We start from the raw sequence: 16,678 nt of genomic DNA, 5'->3' as shown, positions 1-16,678 counted from the left end.
ATTTTATTTTTTAACGAAAGAAATAAACAATACGATTAAGCTTAGATTACAACCTTAAGAGAACAAGTAGTTTCAGTTTAACTAATCATTAGCTAGCAATATCCATACCATGATCATGAACACCTTAACACCTACCAACATTGGAAACTCAGAGATTAAGCCATTTACATCAAACATCCATGAATTACAATACATTCCACATAGCAACAGTTTTACATTCAATTAACCATATACACAACAAAATCTTATAACAGAACTTCATAAATACAGCAGGTACCATTCACCTGGAGACGAGATTCAATCTTGCCTTGTCGCTGCTTGCACTCCTTTTTTGTCATTCGCATCCAAGTGTGAATATTGATGTGAAGCGACCAAACATTAGTGACCCACTCGTTGACCTCCCAACCTACTCTTTGGGTACTCTTTTTCCCCACGGACCCTTAAGCTGAAATGGTGTTGTACAATAGAGGAAGTGAGCTAGATGATAGAAGTGAGCACTCCTTGGCTCCAAAAGTTCCCTCTCTAAAGACTTCCACCACACCAAACTCACTATAGCTCGTAGCCACTCACAATGACATAATCACATCCATCCAACAATAGGGTAAGCAAAAAGTCTCTTCTCCCATGGCTTGCCCCTTCTATTATAGGCGGCTTCATAGGTGACACTTGGCACTTCATGAATAATTAATTATTGTTATTAACCCAAAATTTTGATTATTCACCCACCCATGTGTCACCCTCTTTTACTTAGATTTTAATTAAAAAAAAATATTTTTCCTTACCCCAACAAGACTCCCTATTTCTTCTCCTAGTTGTCTCTTGATCCCCCTTTCCTACTCCTTAATTTGTGTTCATTATTGAAGTCAACTAATAAGTCTCAGACTTGGTCTCCTAACTACCTCATAATTTAACTCAATTTGCCTCTTAGATGGATATTCTTATGTTGGTTCTTGCCACATGGAAGTTCTCTAAATTTCTCTAACTTCAATTTATTAATCTTTATTTTAATTCACCACCCTCTTCTCTTAATGAAGTTTAACTATATTAGGATTAATCTTTATAATTAACTATGTCCCTTTTCACCCCCCTCCACCCCCTTTTACCTATTTAAAATATTTATTTACATTATCTACCTAATATTTTCCAACATGGGAAGGGTGGGTAGAGTTCTCAAGGTACACTATTTTTATTTCTTCATATTCTCCCTTTACCTCAAGTTTTATTTTTGATTTAATTGTCTTGGTTCTAACCTCATTTACCACCTAATGTGAATTAGTAGGATTTTCATGCCTTGATTATATTTAGTAGCTTCTTTTTTATGCCAAGGGTGTCAAGTTAGTCATGCCCTTCAAGAACTTCCTTTTGAATTTCCAAGGGTGTCATGCCTAACAGTTTCTTCTTAATGCCAAGGGATCCAAGTCAATCGTGCCCTTCAACAACTTCCTTGAATTTCCAAGAGTGCCATGCCGATTGCCCTTCAAACATCCAGTGACTATGAGGGGGGAAATCTAGGTGCAACAATAGAGACCACTATCATCTCTCGTGTTGCCCTCCATAGTGAGACTAATGATGTTGGGGATCAAGGAATCTAACTTGATGCACACCCCCTAGTGAAATCCTTGTCAGCAACCCAATTTGGGACCTGCCCCCATGGTATCGTGATCTTCAAGGCGAAGGTGTCCCAACCCTTCTGGCCCAAGTCATGGCGGGAGACTTAGCGGGTAAAATCAGGAACATTGTCCCACCCCTCCTATGCAATTTCATTTATTTGTGCAGCCCCATCACCCATGTGTGAGTCATTTGGCCAAGAAACTAACATATGCTTGTAGCCACTAACATATCATTAGAAGTTATAGCAAGATTCAAACTAAACTTTAAAATTTCAAAAGCAAAATATTCAAATTCCATCAAACTATATATCGTCAACTCATCACATGCAAGTACATCTGGTGGTTTCTTGTCATACTCGATAATCATCAGTAGCAATGTTTCATAGTGTTAGTCATTGACATAATAGCATATGTTAAACCAACATGACATAGTCATCCACATCATTGTTCATCGTGAACCAGAACTAATGTATGTAGCTAACATAATGGACACATCCATCACAACTATCATCATCATAACATCAGTAGAAAACATACATATCCATCAAATCTATCATCATGACAACATCATTATCAAGCATACATATCCACCAAAACTATTGTCATCATAACATTAGTAGAAAGAATACATATCCATGAAAGTTATCATCATAACATCAATAGAAAACATACATATCCATCAAAACTATCATCAGCATAACATCAACTAGGAAGTAACATAACCATGGCATCCACTATAGTAGAGTCAAGTGTCTGGATCCTCAACTTGAGGTCCTCAAAGAATAATGTGTGAGCCTTAAGGCTATATCAATGTTAATGTCATATCAGAGTCAGTGAACTAGAGTGAGGCACTACATATAGCATGATGCAAATTCTGCTAAGCATACATGTTCAATTTTTTCTAGTCATTGCACATAGCAGACGATAATTGATAAACATGTTATGTTTTCAGAATCATTCGGTTCACACTACAACTCTTTTGATTTTTTTAGTAAAAATGTTTGATCATCTATTGCTGAACTATTAATAATTACACATTTTTTTGAACTAGTATCCAGTGACAACGACAACACTATATATACAGTTTGTTGTGCAGACATTTATTGTAAGTTCAATAAATATTTTCCAAGCCTTGCAATTGTTTTTATGATATCACCATCGTTCTTTTGACATTCACTTCATACATGTTTAAACATTGACGCCATTTTTTTATCTAGCTTTGTCATGTATGAATTGCAATAAGTAGTTGTAGCATATGAGTCAAGTACAAAATGAGCATCAATATTTGCACCCAAAATTAATGGAATATGTTGAGCAAAGCTATCAGGCCATGCTTGTACTATCATGTTGAATAGTTTTCAGATTTACAAGTAGTTTACTTGAATCATAAGTACTTGTCAACAAAACTTCCAATTTCCATGTTTGTACTTGTTCTAGAGATAGGAGCATTTTTCATCCATAGCAAACCATGTTCTTGTTGGCTTTCTCGATTTTGGAATTTTGTTACAAAGAAATAGTCAACGACATCACCAAAGTACTTGGACAATGTAAAATTAACCAGTGTAGAGCACTCATTCTACTTCTATGAAATTGTACACAAGTAATGAGCTCAATTCTAATCAAGTTATCAATATCATCTTCCTTAATCCGGATCTTGGGGGGAGGCCCCAAAGATCTAAGAAATTGAAATGGATCTTGGGAGGAGAGACCCCCAAGATTTGAGAACTTGCATTGCCAGAAGAAAAATAGGAGAATGCCCAATAAACAAAACCACAAAGAAAATTTTATTTAAAATAGTAATGAAAATAAACCAGCTAGGGCGATGGTAGCTTATCTCTGAGAAGAGATGTGGTCGCTACATGTCTCTGAACTGTAAAGGCTACATTGTGGCGGACAACCTGTCCTTTTACAAAATGTGACTTGTTACTTATAGTATTTCTCAGTTACAATACCATGGGTCAATTCCATGGGTGAATGAATACCAAGGATGGATTTTACAATACCACGGGCGGATGCCATTTACAATACCATGGGTGAATGAATACCATGGGTGGATTTCACAATACCACGGGCGGATGCCATTTACAATACCATGGGTAAATTCCATGGGTCGATGAATAATATGGGTGGATGAGTACCATGAGTTGATGCCATTTTCCATTTGGATCATTCCTCCCTCCTTAAGAAGCAATGGTCCCCATTGCATAAAGTTCCCTCTTGCAAAGCCTCTGTTGAATATGAAGAGCCACTGAAGATAAAGGTTTTATGTGGTTAACCCAAAACCCTGATAAACGAAGATCCGAGGATAGAGATACCCTGTAATGCTTGTGACCAACTGTGATTCTGACAGTGTGCGGCCTAGCAAATGGACTTCGATGACAAGGATTTTATGCGGTTGACCCATAACCATGATGTTGGTTGTTGATGAAGTAGCAGGTGCCTACATAGCCTGGGGTGGGAGGGCACGTCTCCAAATAACCCAAGCCGAATGCTGCTATGTTGAAACTGATGAATGTGAAGCAGGTGCCTACTAAAGTGGGGTGGGAGGGCACGTCTCCAATGGAAACCCACTCCGAATGCTGCTCCAAAGTTAAAATGGACATAACTCAGCCAATATAACTCAGAATATTTATTATAACCTGTTTTTAGAAGCAGAAAGATCATTTTGCATCTTCCCATGAGTTGGAAATCCCTATCTGGACACTCTGAGATCTCAGATTCGTGCTGCAACAGTTCCGACGTCACAAAAATTCTGATAAAATAGCTGATTTTAAATCAGTGATATTTCCCACATCCGAACTCCAATTCGACCCATTTTTTTTTTAAATTGGGTGATTTTTCGAAAGGAATCCAAATATGGTATTTGTTTTTGTAAATTGTGTACCAAATGTTTCAGATCTGATCTGCAAAGTCGCCACCCAAAAAAAATTCCTACAAAAAAATGAGAAAAAAATTCTTCCTGCTTGACCCAAGAAAGTGCTCTGTGGAGGTTGTAGCACATCCCTGAAGTTTGTTGAATATTGCTACAAAATTTGAAACTGAAATATGCATCAAATCCTCATTCCCATGGAATCATAACCTGCTCTGATACCACTGATCGGGATCTTGGGGGGAGGCCCCAAAGATCTAAGAAATTGAAATGGATCTTGGGAGGAGAGACCCCCAAGATTTGAGAACTTGCATTGCCAGAAGAAAAATAGGAGAATGCCCAATCAACAAAACCACAAAGAAACTTTTATTTAAAATAGTAATGAAAATAAACTAGCTAGGGCGATGGTAGCTTATCTCTGAGAAGAGATGTGGTCGCTACATGCCTCTAAACTATAAAGGCTACATTGTAGCGGACAACCTGTCCTTTTACAAAATGTGACTTGTTACTTATAGTATTTCTCAGTTACAATACCATGGGTCAATTCCATGGGTGAATAAATACCAAGGGTGGATTTTACAATACCACGGGCGGATGCCATTTACAATACCATGAGTAAATTCCATGGGTGAATGAATACCATGGGTGGATTTTACAATACCACGGGAGGATGCCATTTACAATACCATGGGTAAATTCCATGGGTCGATGAATAATATGGGTGGATGAGTACCATGAGTTGATGCCATTTTCCATTCGGATAATTCCTCTACTTCATTTTCAGTAGATGTTTTTTTCTTTCAATGTATTTGTTGCAAAGACTTTACTAAAGGCTCCCAGATATGTTCAACACTGCTAAACAAGCCAAAGAAAGTCAGTGGACCCAACTGTTGGATCATTGCATATAAGTTCATGTCTAAATGCAAAAAGTAGTATAGTGATATTTGTATGTCTCAGATCCATATACCCAATGTTCAACACTAGAATGCATTTCAAATTTGCCTTTGTTTTAATGTCTCTACCTATTAATTTTCCTCCTTTTAACTATCATTTCTTATATGCATCCAAATACAACTGAATACTTGACCAAGGATAATACACACTGTTTTTTAAAACAAATTCATTATATGATACAGAAAATCGTGATCTTGATGCAAACCTTCCTATCGATCAATATCATGATATGTAAAGTTTTTCGTAACATTGTCTGGTAGTTTTTTCCTGTAAAACAATGTGGGAAAGCTCATATTTTCTGAATACCTATCTCTAAAAATGTCCAAGGACCTATAGCCTTCATCTGAAGCAATGTTTATTTGATTATTACGAAGATCATATATACTATATGAATCAGTAAATCCATGTAATAATGTCTTTGTTATTGGCTCTTCATCATAGTGATCATTATCATCATTGCTTTTTTAATTTGTATCACATTCATTTGCATCATTTTTTTTATCAAAGATTTGTTTCCAATCTTTGTTTACTCTTAACATTTTCTAGTCTATAAAGTGGAGTTTTACACAATTGGTTCAATGCCTTCATGACTTTATGAACATGTATTTGCCTACTAGCAAATATGCTTTTAAACACAAAATGTCTTTTAATTGCCACAACCATTGTACAGATTCATTTATGTCACAAGGAAGTGCAATTTAAATTCGAGATGTGTTGGCAGATCCATTATTATTCCATCATTGAATGTCAATTGTGGTTTTCTAAAACGCTGCCCAAACTCCCATATTTGCAAAAATGGTAATATTAGTGATATTAGTCTTTCTTTCAATTATAAAGTTCTTTGGCCATGGAAATTTGTCTATTACAACTAATTTGCTCTGGAACTGCAAATTTGATAATTTTGTCATTGTCTAATGCTTTTTTGCACATACACTTATCTTTCGACGCATTGCTCAATTGTTTTTATATGACATCTCTTTTAAACCAAGTTTAATTACATATTGCACAATTATAAATGGAAACATCTTGTATTTTCTTAAAATATTATTGTTCGACCATTGTTTCAAATATATAATCGAACATATGTAACAATTTATTGTGTTTATTTGGAAATATTGTATTTTGTGTTGATTTTGGTCGTTTCAATCATTTTTTAATTACACATGTTTAGATAGCATTATTGTTTCTTATGTATTTTTAGAGTTGATGCCACGATGAATGTGGCCTCTTGTTTACATTGATAGGCTTTGAATTAAGTTCCATAGTATCTTCATCTATGTTTATGTTTTTAAAGCTTGAATTCAATTGCCTGCATGGTTTTCTAACTAGATTTGTTTCAAAAACTTCATTGTTTCTTATATGTTTTTTGAGTTGATGCAATGATCGCCGCAATCTCTTGTTTGCGTAGATAAGCTCTATGTCAATTTCTATGACATCTTCATCTATGTTCATGTTTTCAAACCAATTCGCATTATCCTCAAAATAATTTTTATAGTATTCTTCTATATATTGTTCTTCATTAATTGCATCAATACAACATGAAATGTTTTTCTCTTGTACTATTCTTTTCAAAGGTTCATAATGCAAATGACCTACACTCATTCCAAATTACATAACATGGAATATTGTTATCTTTCTGGAATGCATGAAATTCAACTACAACAACCAACGTATCAATAGAGCATATGTATATAGTTATATTCAAGATATACCATATCCAATCATAAACAAAAAGGCCACCCTTTATTTTCTTTTTTTTATATGGCATTGTTAATTGTATAATGTATCCTTACCAATCTACTATTCCATGGAATTGCTTAATTGCATCTTCGTCTATGTATTTTTTTACGCAATTTAATGCAAACGAATCATTATACATAATTGCATTGCAAAAAGTATATGCAATTATACATCATAAATAGGAAACGTCATATTCATTCTCCATCTATTAACATATTGTTTCAAAACAACTTTCATTGTAAATACTCTTAAACCCGGAAAATCTCTCAAACATGTCTAATCATGATTTTCTCTATTTTCATCCATCTATGTTCTATTTTTTCATATTTTGTTATATTCATTATATGTTCACGATAAGTTCTTATTAAACATTTTTTCTTGCACATAAATGCTTCAAAATGTCTAGCAAATGGATTTTCGTCATGGAACAATAAGTCTCAACTTTCTTTGTTTAAATTTGAATTAAAAAGCAAATAGTTTTTCATTATTGTCTTGACCAAAGTCTTATGGGAATTTTTAGCCAACTCGATAACCAATGTATACAAAATATGTCCCCAATGTCCTCATCCTTCCACAATAGAAGTTGAAGTTGATTTTTTCATCCTTTCCAACTAATCATTCAGATTATTTACACTATGCATCTGTATCAATGCATCTATGTTCAATTCATGCTCATAAGATAGTATCTCTTTACATTTTGTTCATTTAAACAATTTCTAAAATGTTCTATCGTTCTGTCACATAAATCTCTTGACGTGTATCTAAAATGCAATAGAGTTCACATAGCATTGAATAGGAAATCTCCTACAGCATATGCAAAATTGTTTAAACGAAATGGATTATGTTGCCTTAGGATTTCATCCCTACAATTTATTTTTATAAAAAACAAATGCTTCTCCATTTATGCTTTAGCAATCATGCTTCAAACATGTTCTAAATTCACCGAGTTATTGCTCCATGATAAGCACAACATAAACATGCATGGAAACAAACAACAAAGTATGGCTATACATAAAACCTTTAATCCAACAGAAAGTACACACATTAATAGCATGTGCATATATCCACATCAATTCTATAAAACTCTTATGTAAGAATGAGATTTAGAATCACAAAACAAAAGAACAACAATATACATTATAAAGATATCGTAAAAAATTTCCTTGTTTTCGAAAATAGCTTATGTGCATAATTCTTATGTGAATAAGCAAAACGCACAATACTTACAACACTCTTCCCTATCGATTCTAAAAACTAGCAAGACAACTACTTAGTAGAGCATGTACAAAACAACTTTGAGAAAAACCATTTGTAACAAGCCCGCTCAAGAACTAATTGAGTATGTGTTTGCAACGTGCATGTTAAAAAATGCATGATGAACACATGGAAAATGCAACAACGGAGACATTCCTTGTTAAAATTACATTACAAAAGCTTCATAAAACTTATATTTTTTAATTTTTGATTTCCGTCGAAGAACAAGTGTGCACAATAACAAACACAATCTTCTGTCACAAAGTTCCACACTTCTGCATGTATTCTCCTCCCTGCACAGTCTCCTACACACCTTCCTTTCACACAATATTGGTTTTTAAACAATGGAAGACACTTATTATTAATCACTTTGCACAATGTATCAACAAATAGTTATTATGCCAAGTGTGGAGAAGGATATGAAGCTATGCAGAGTACGTGTGTGTGGAAAAAGCTCCCTAACCTATTCAATTTAGTTGTCAACGTCTTTCTCTAGATTAATCTAGAGTCATATGTCATGCGTGGACCATTTAGATCCTCCACAATCTGTACAACCTTGGCATAGGCATCAACTATTTAATTCCCTATGTTTTCACACTCAGGAATAATGTTCTCTAATCATACCAAATCACTCAACATTTCAAACTTTCTTTCCAAATAAATCAACATATCAAAAAGGCCTTAAACTTGCTCAAAACACAAGAAAACCAAATCTTCGATAAGAGTTTATGACAACAATGGCACAATATGAAGGTATAGTACAATATCTCATATTTGCCAAAGCTAGTACATCAAATCCTTCTATATTATCCAAACCAAGGACTTATACAAAGCATTCCAAACGCTCACTAGGGCGTCCATGATTACTTTGACTCTAACTAGCAACAAGGCCTAGCAAAGCATCCCACTAAGCTATAATAGTGTCTCCAAGAGGCCAACGAGTGAGCATCACACCAACTATCCAATGTTAGTTTGTGTAGCATCGGACATGTGTTCTAGTCTCATGTGATGCTAAGAGGCTAAGAAAAACTGGATCTCCAAAACCCATAAAAGTTTTCGCGAGATAAGCTTGTGAAACACATTAATTAATTTAATGTCATAATTAAAATATTTCCTAAGTCTAACTTAGGAAAAGTGATAAATTAAAGTTAATTGATTAAGAATGTTCGAGATTTCTCTAGAGGCTTCTATTGATGAAGTCTAATTGATCTTAGTCGTCAATGGAGATTAAATTGTGGCCATTGAGACTCCAACAAGAGATTATAAGAGTAGATAGGACTTGGGGATAAGGGCAGGTCGAGCTACCCAGTTTGGAGTGTTCAGTGAGGGTATAGATCGAGCCAAGGAAAGAGCATCAGAAGAGTGAGCAACAAATATTTGAGAGTAGAGATTTGGAGAGATTCCTTGTATCTTTCTAGTGCTAAAGTGGCAGGACAAGAGAGGACGAATACATCTACTTAGGAGGTTGTACAAGAAGTGCAAATAGCTAGAAACCCCAATGCAAGTTTGCTACAAGAGCCACAGATAACTAGTTGAAGGCCAAATCTATTTCCAGAATGCAGAGCAAGTGGTTTCAAGTGACAAAGGGAGGCAAGACGACTCAACTAGAGCCAATTTCCAGGAAGTGTGAGCGGATCCAAAGCCACTAATGTGCATTATGGGCAAAGGTGTGAGTAGCCAGCAGGGAGTGTGAGTAGATGGATAGAGACCGAGTTGGTTTGCAGAGGAGATCTGAGATCTCTGATGGATTATCCTAGTTGTGATCTATATTTTCTGGAGGATTGCTAGTTGGGTATCTAGATGTAAAATTTTCAAATTACTACATAATTAAATAAACCTTCATTTGTTGCACCGTTTTTCCCTTCGAGGTTTTCCCGGGGACATTAGTCCAAAATAACGATGTCAATTTTATTGTGTGGTGCATCTATTTCTCAATTCCTATTTTATTACGCTGCAACATTTTTATTGTAAAGAATGCATCAAGATTTAATCGTTATTTGTCGTAAACAAATAAATTGCTAGTAGTCAAAATTATACTCTAGTTGGTGCATTCATGGAAATTTCACATGGTATCAGAGCATTGTTGATCAAACTAGAGGCTAAGAAGTGAAGGAAGCAAAATTGTGCAGTTTCATAGGGAGATCTTAGCACAATATTTCCAAATTTGCTTTAGGCCAACCAGGCATTGCAAATTTCTAGGGCAAGAAAATCGATTTCTAGTTCAAGGTGAAGGAAAAGCTCGATTGGTCTCAAAAGCAGTAGCAGCATGTAGGGTCGTTGCTGGGAAGAGACTCTGATGAGTATATCAGTGATTTCGTAGAGTATATCTGGGCACAGAAATTTGTAGCAAGGGTTTGCAGTTACATTTCTTTCTAGTATTTGACCCAATGACACCATGAAATAGATTGATTTTGACTGGAAAGTGACTTAACAGTTGGGTGAATGGCTAAAGGACTATTCATACGTGGAGGTGATCCAGGGCCTGAGTAGCTAGATAAGTAATCCCCATACCCCCCTTCCCCCACCCCCGGCGTACCTGAGCATAGCGAAGGAAGGTAAGGCATTCTCGGTAATGAGCTTCAAATAGGAGAACCATCCCAGCGTAGGAAGAGAAAAGCATACATAGGGAATTTTCAGAAATTCTCAAAGGGTTTCTAGTTTTCCAATTGCAGGAAAGGAAATCGTGATTTCTAGAAGGAGAAGGTTGTTGTAGACTTTTCAATCCAGCCAGTATGAGTTTCAAAGTTAGCAGTGCATGTGCCAGAGTTCGGAGGAGGACTTCTAGGAGGTAGAGCGAGTTACCTAGTAGGAGAAGCAAATAGTGTGAGTTATGGGAAGGACATCGAAGGTGCAGTGCAGATCTATGCATTTCTAGAGGGAGTGTGAGTGTAGAAAGAGGTCGGGCTAAGCTACCAAAAGGAGGAGATTTCCGAAAGAGATTTCTCCATTTATTTTAGTTTCACAGATATAGCTTCTGTAGGACTAGGGGATCAAGATAGACTTGACAGAGCCTCAAACTTTGGCATCTAGAAGGCCTGAATGCAATTCCTATTGGATGAGCATGGTTTGAAGAAATTCAAGACAAATGTCATCGCAAAACGAACAAATGCACAACAGTTGGAAAACTTCAAGAAAGAGATGGCCAAAGCTAAGAGAATGGTCCTAGACGGAGGTCGAGATCATATTACCCCGCATATTGCTAAGAAAAATATGGAAAAGGACATTTCGGATGTTATTGTGAAGTTATAATAGGATCCATCTGAGAATCATAAAATGATTCTCTAGGAGAAGTGGAGGACAACAAATATGAAAAAGGGTAAGAGCGTAACTTCCTACCTCACCAAGATTCAAGGAGTCTAAGATGAACTTGGAGATGCAAGAGAGAAGCCAACAGATAGTGAACTGTTGTGGACATCTCTAGACAAGTTTACCGAGGAATGGTGAACTTTCGTTCAAGGAATCACTAGATGACATAAGCTACCAAATCAGGAACGTTTGTGGAGTGACTTCACTTAGGAGAAGTTAAGGCTCAGTGTCATCAAAGGTTCTACCACTAGTAGTGGCGAGGGACCAAAAGTTGAGGAAGAAGAGAACGTAGTACTTACAAGAAGAGGGAAGGTGAAGAAGGGTCTCAATGAAGGACAAAACTCAAAAGGAGGAGAGAAGAAGAAAAAGGATGTGTCAAAGGTCAAGTGTCTTGGATGTAGTGAGTTTGGTCACTACATCACCCAGTGTCCAAAGAGGAAGATGGACAAGAAAGGGTAGCAACAGACAACATATTCGAAACAGATCGACGAGTTGACCTCTAGATTGGAGGAATTCACATTGATAGCAGTGATACCTCCAGATGGAGGGGGAGCATGATGCTTCAAAGTATCAGTATGGGAAAGATCCATGGGTTAGCAGCAAAAATTCTAGTTTAGATCCAGTTGTTATTCACATGGATCAATATCTCTGCTACAGGAGCCCACAATCAAAGTAGCAAGAGGATCGAGGTGTCAGCAAGGTGCAGTTAGATCTTGAGGGACAGTGCAAAGCTAGTTGCAATCAAATGCTTGAGAGGTAGTTGCAGAGCCAGTTAAGCATAGTCAGATACTTAGTGGACAGTGTAGAGCTAGTTGCAATCAGAGATTGGGGAAACAATTGTAGAGCAAGTTGTAGTGACACAGTAGACCAGAAATGGATTCAACTACAGTTGTTAGCAAGTGGATTAGAGTATGCATAGTGGTCGATGGACAATGTTTCAAGATTTCTTCAGTGATTTCCAATGGCAAGGAGTTAAATCAGTTGAGATGTGAAGAAGGGAGGTACAACAAAAGTTACACATCAACAGCGTGGCGCAATCTAGCTACAACATGTTCCCACAAAACAGCAGGTCGCAAATATAATCATGAAGACTGTAGGGAGAGGCAAGTTCTTTTATTTCAGGGAACTGATGGGTATAGTAAAGAATACCTTCCTTGTTAAGAGGGAGTTTTAAATTATGTAGAATTGGACAGATATTCTAGTCTTAAATGATGCTAAGAAGTTAAGGAGCACTAGATCTCCAAAACCTAAAAAAGGTTTCGCGAGATAAGCTTGGGAAACACCTCAATTAATTCAATTTGTCATTATTAAAATATTTCGTAACTCTAATTTAGCAAAAGTGGTAAATTAAAGTTAGTTAATTAAGGATGTTCAAGATTGCTCAAAAGGATATTATTGATGAAATCTAATTGATCTTAGCCGTCAATGGAAATTAAATTGTGGCCATTTTGACTCCAACGAGAGATTATAAGAGTAGGTTGAAAGGCATGGGGAGAGCATTAGAGTGATCAATGGTGAGAGGCAGATCATGCTACTAAGTTTGTAGCCTTTACCAAGGGCGTAATTCAAGCCAGGGGAAGAGCACGGAAGAGGAAGCAACAGAGATTTGAGAGTAGAGATGCAAAGAAGAGATTCCTAGTAATTTTTTCAATGCCTGAGTGGCAGAAAAAGAGAGGTTAAATACATCTGTAGAGGAGGTCATACAAGTAGTGCGAATAGCTAGAAACCCCTGTGTGAGTTGTTGGAAGAGCCACAGATCAGTGGCTAAAGGTTGGATCTATTTCCAAAAGGCAGAGTGAGTGGCTTCCAGTGACAGAGGGAGGCAACACAACTTGGTTAGAGCTAGTTTCCATGAAGTCTGAGTGAATCCAAAGCCACTAGTGCGATTATGGGCAGATGTGTGAGTAGCTAGCAAGGAATGTGTGTGGTTGGATAGAGGGTCGAGTTGGTTTTCAGAGATCTAAGATCTGCAATGGATTTGGCTAGTTATGATCTATATTTGCCGGAGGATTGCTAATTGGCCATTTAGATGTAAAATTTTCAAATTGTTGCATAATAAAACGAACCCTCATCTATTGCACTAGTTTTCCCTTTAGGGTTTTTCCAAGGGTGTTAGTCCAAAATAATGATGTTAATTTTATTGTGTGTGCATCTATTTATCAATTCATGTTTTATTATTTCGCAACGGCCTTATTATGAATAATGCATCAGTGAATTAATCATTATTTGTCGTAAACAAATAAGTTACTAATAGTTAGAAGATTAAACTCCAGTTGGTGCATTCATGGAAATTTCACATCCAACCCTTAAATCCACACTTGCACCTCATAAGCATTACACTTCACTTGCATCACACAAGTCATGGAACCCTAACACATGCCTCTCACAAGAATTATCCTTGTAATAGAGTAAACAACAATTCTTCCAAGATTCTCCACATAGCTACATCACACCAACTATCACATCTCTAAGACATAAAACAAGTTACAACAAAATCACTTTCCTCCCTCAACATATGATCAATTAAAAAGGTAAACAATAATACATTAACCAAGTCCACAAGTAAACATTAGGACACATGTCAACAATACCTCAAGGAGAGAGCTACATCAGACAAGAATGAAACATGTCACAATACAATTTACAAAACTCCAAGTCTAGGAATCCACATATCAAGCACTCCTCTAAGCAAGATAGGGTGCCTTCCAAGAATGGTTCCTCAACTCAAGTGTTCCTCCTCAACATATCTACAAGGTAGCTCCAATACTCCTAGGGACCTATGCCCAACCTATAATAAGCGCATAATGTCATCCTCTAAGGAGGTCACTCCACATGTCTCAATTACTAATCCTCCTCACAACACGTGCACCTTTGTAGAACATGTCAAACCACCACATGCACCAATTGCCACATCAAGAAGTGCACCTCCTTAGCATTGATCCCAAGGAAAGAATACGCCCACTAGGCTCTTCAAATGTAAGCTGACCAAAATGCAACAAAGAAGGTAGGGGACCACAAGCCATCCACATCACATGAAGCACTCCCTCAGCTAGGTGAACCACTTTGGGAGTAACCAAAAGCCAACATTATCATGGTAAAAAGTGATCTTTCTATTTAGGTTGAAGAGTTTTGCACTGAGAGAGGAAAGGCACTTCATAACCAAAGTGGAGGTGAGGGTATCCATCAACACTTGTCTAATGGTGCATTGAACCTAGGTGTTGTATTGGGTTCATTTGAATATGTAAATCATTGAAGACCCATCTAATCATGGGTTTCATATGCACCTTAAAGTTACAAAGCATGAGGATGCATATCTTGAGCTCACACAAATAGAAACCTATCAAATATTGGAATTCAAGATACAACCTCAATCTTTGAAAATGCAAAGTGCATGTGAGACTTGGGTTTAGAAAAATATGTGCTTGTGTTAAACAACCCATTTGAGAGACTACTAAGGTAGTGTCACCTTGTATGCAAAGTAACAACCTCGTACATTCTAAACTAATCAGAACGTTGAATGGTTTTATTCCCCTCAACAAGAGATAAGTAGTAATGCCAAGGAAGACAGTTATTTAGAGTACACAAAAGCTACCTAGATCTCCTCTTCCTAGGCTCTTATCACTAACCTCAACTATACTTGATATCATTGGTTTCATGGCCTAGAGTTTCCCCTCAAACAATTCAATGATTCTTTTGTCAACTTTGGATTGTGTTTGAACATTAGATCCCACTAAGAGAGGATATGCTAGTCATGCAATTTGAAAAACGTGTTTAAGGAAAATCTCATCTTCAAGTGCCCCAACATATTACGAGATCTGAAGGATATATCACAATTAAGTTTTGTAATCGTATTGTATTCCACTCCATTTTCACTTGTTATCCTAACAACAGTTATCTAGCTTTATACATGTATAACTTAGTGGCTCTTAGAGGGAAAACCACAACTTTATTTCAAACCCCACCATATCATACTAATTTCCTCTTCTTTCAAGCCACTTCAATGCTTTGTGGAACTAAACAATAAGGAAATCTAGCGGCCCACACAAAAGTACTAGATAAGTGGGACCATGTACAACTTCTTGCTTTGGGGCCAGTGAACTCGTCCCCACAAGGATAGAGGTACTTGTCCTTAGCATGGACCTAATCAACAATCCAATCTAGGGCACAACCACTTCATAAGATTTTTCCCTTCGGCCTCAAATATTACGACTGTCTTTGCTTGTGACCGTTGTTCTCCTCCCTAGGTTACCCAAGCAAGTCTTCTCAACCATGTGCATTCTCCAAACAACAACATCAAACAATGTATTGGTGACTTCTTAGTGATTGATGCCACAAGATATACTCTGTCCTCACTCTCTACTCCATCTCATCCTAATTTCATCAAGCAAATTCATGAGTGCTCTGAACACTCACATACTTTATTGAACATTGATTGTGCTCTCTAGTCCAATTGACCTTTTTGGACATTAATAAGATTATCTATCTTCTCTCCCCCTTTTCCATCTTAATAAAGTACCTATTTCTCATCTATTTTGTTTTGTTTATGCTTTTAGAGTAACCTAGTGCACTACCACAACTTAATATAATTGATTGCACTTCCTAGTCCCATTGACCTATATTTCTAGTCATTTGTAACTTTAGTAAAATTATTGTATCTTATTAAACATTGTCCCTTTGTTGATTACAAGAGAGGTGCCACAAATCCCATCCACCGTGTTGAAGTCAGCATCAGTGATCTTATTGGCCACAAACCAATTAGAAAAGTTCATTCATGTTAAATATATTATGAGTGTTGAATTGAAGGGTAAAGATTAAGATGAGTTATTACACGAGGACAATTCAAACTATCCTTCTACATAAGAACAAATTTGATCACTTGTAACAATGTCATTTTTGTGTAAGAACGCCAAGTAAATGAAAATATTATGAACAGGGTAAAATCGGG

This window comes from Pinus tabuliformis, chromosome 5_2 (assembly GCF_031772625.1).
Source record: "Pinus tabuliformis cultivar Carrire ecotype Pingquan chromosome 5_2, CPIR1, whole genome shotgun sequence".
In the NCBI taxonomy this organism is placed as follows: domain Eukaryota; kingdom Viridiplantae; phylum Streptophyta; class Pinopsida; order Pinales; family Pinaceae; genus Pinus; species Pinus tabuliformis.
This window is presented reverse-complemented; position numbering follows the sequence as displayed.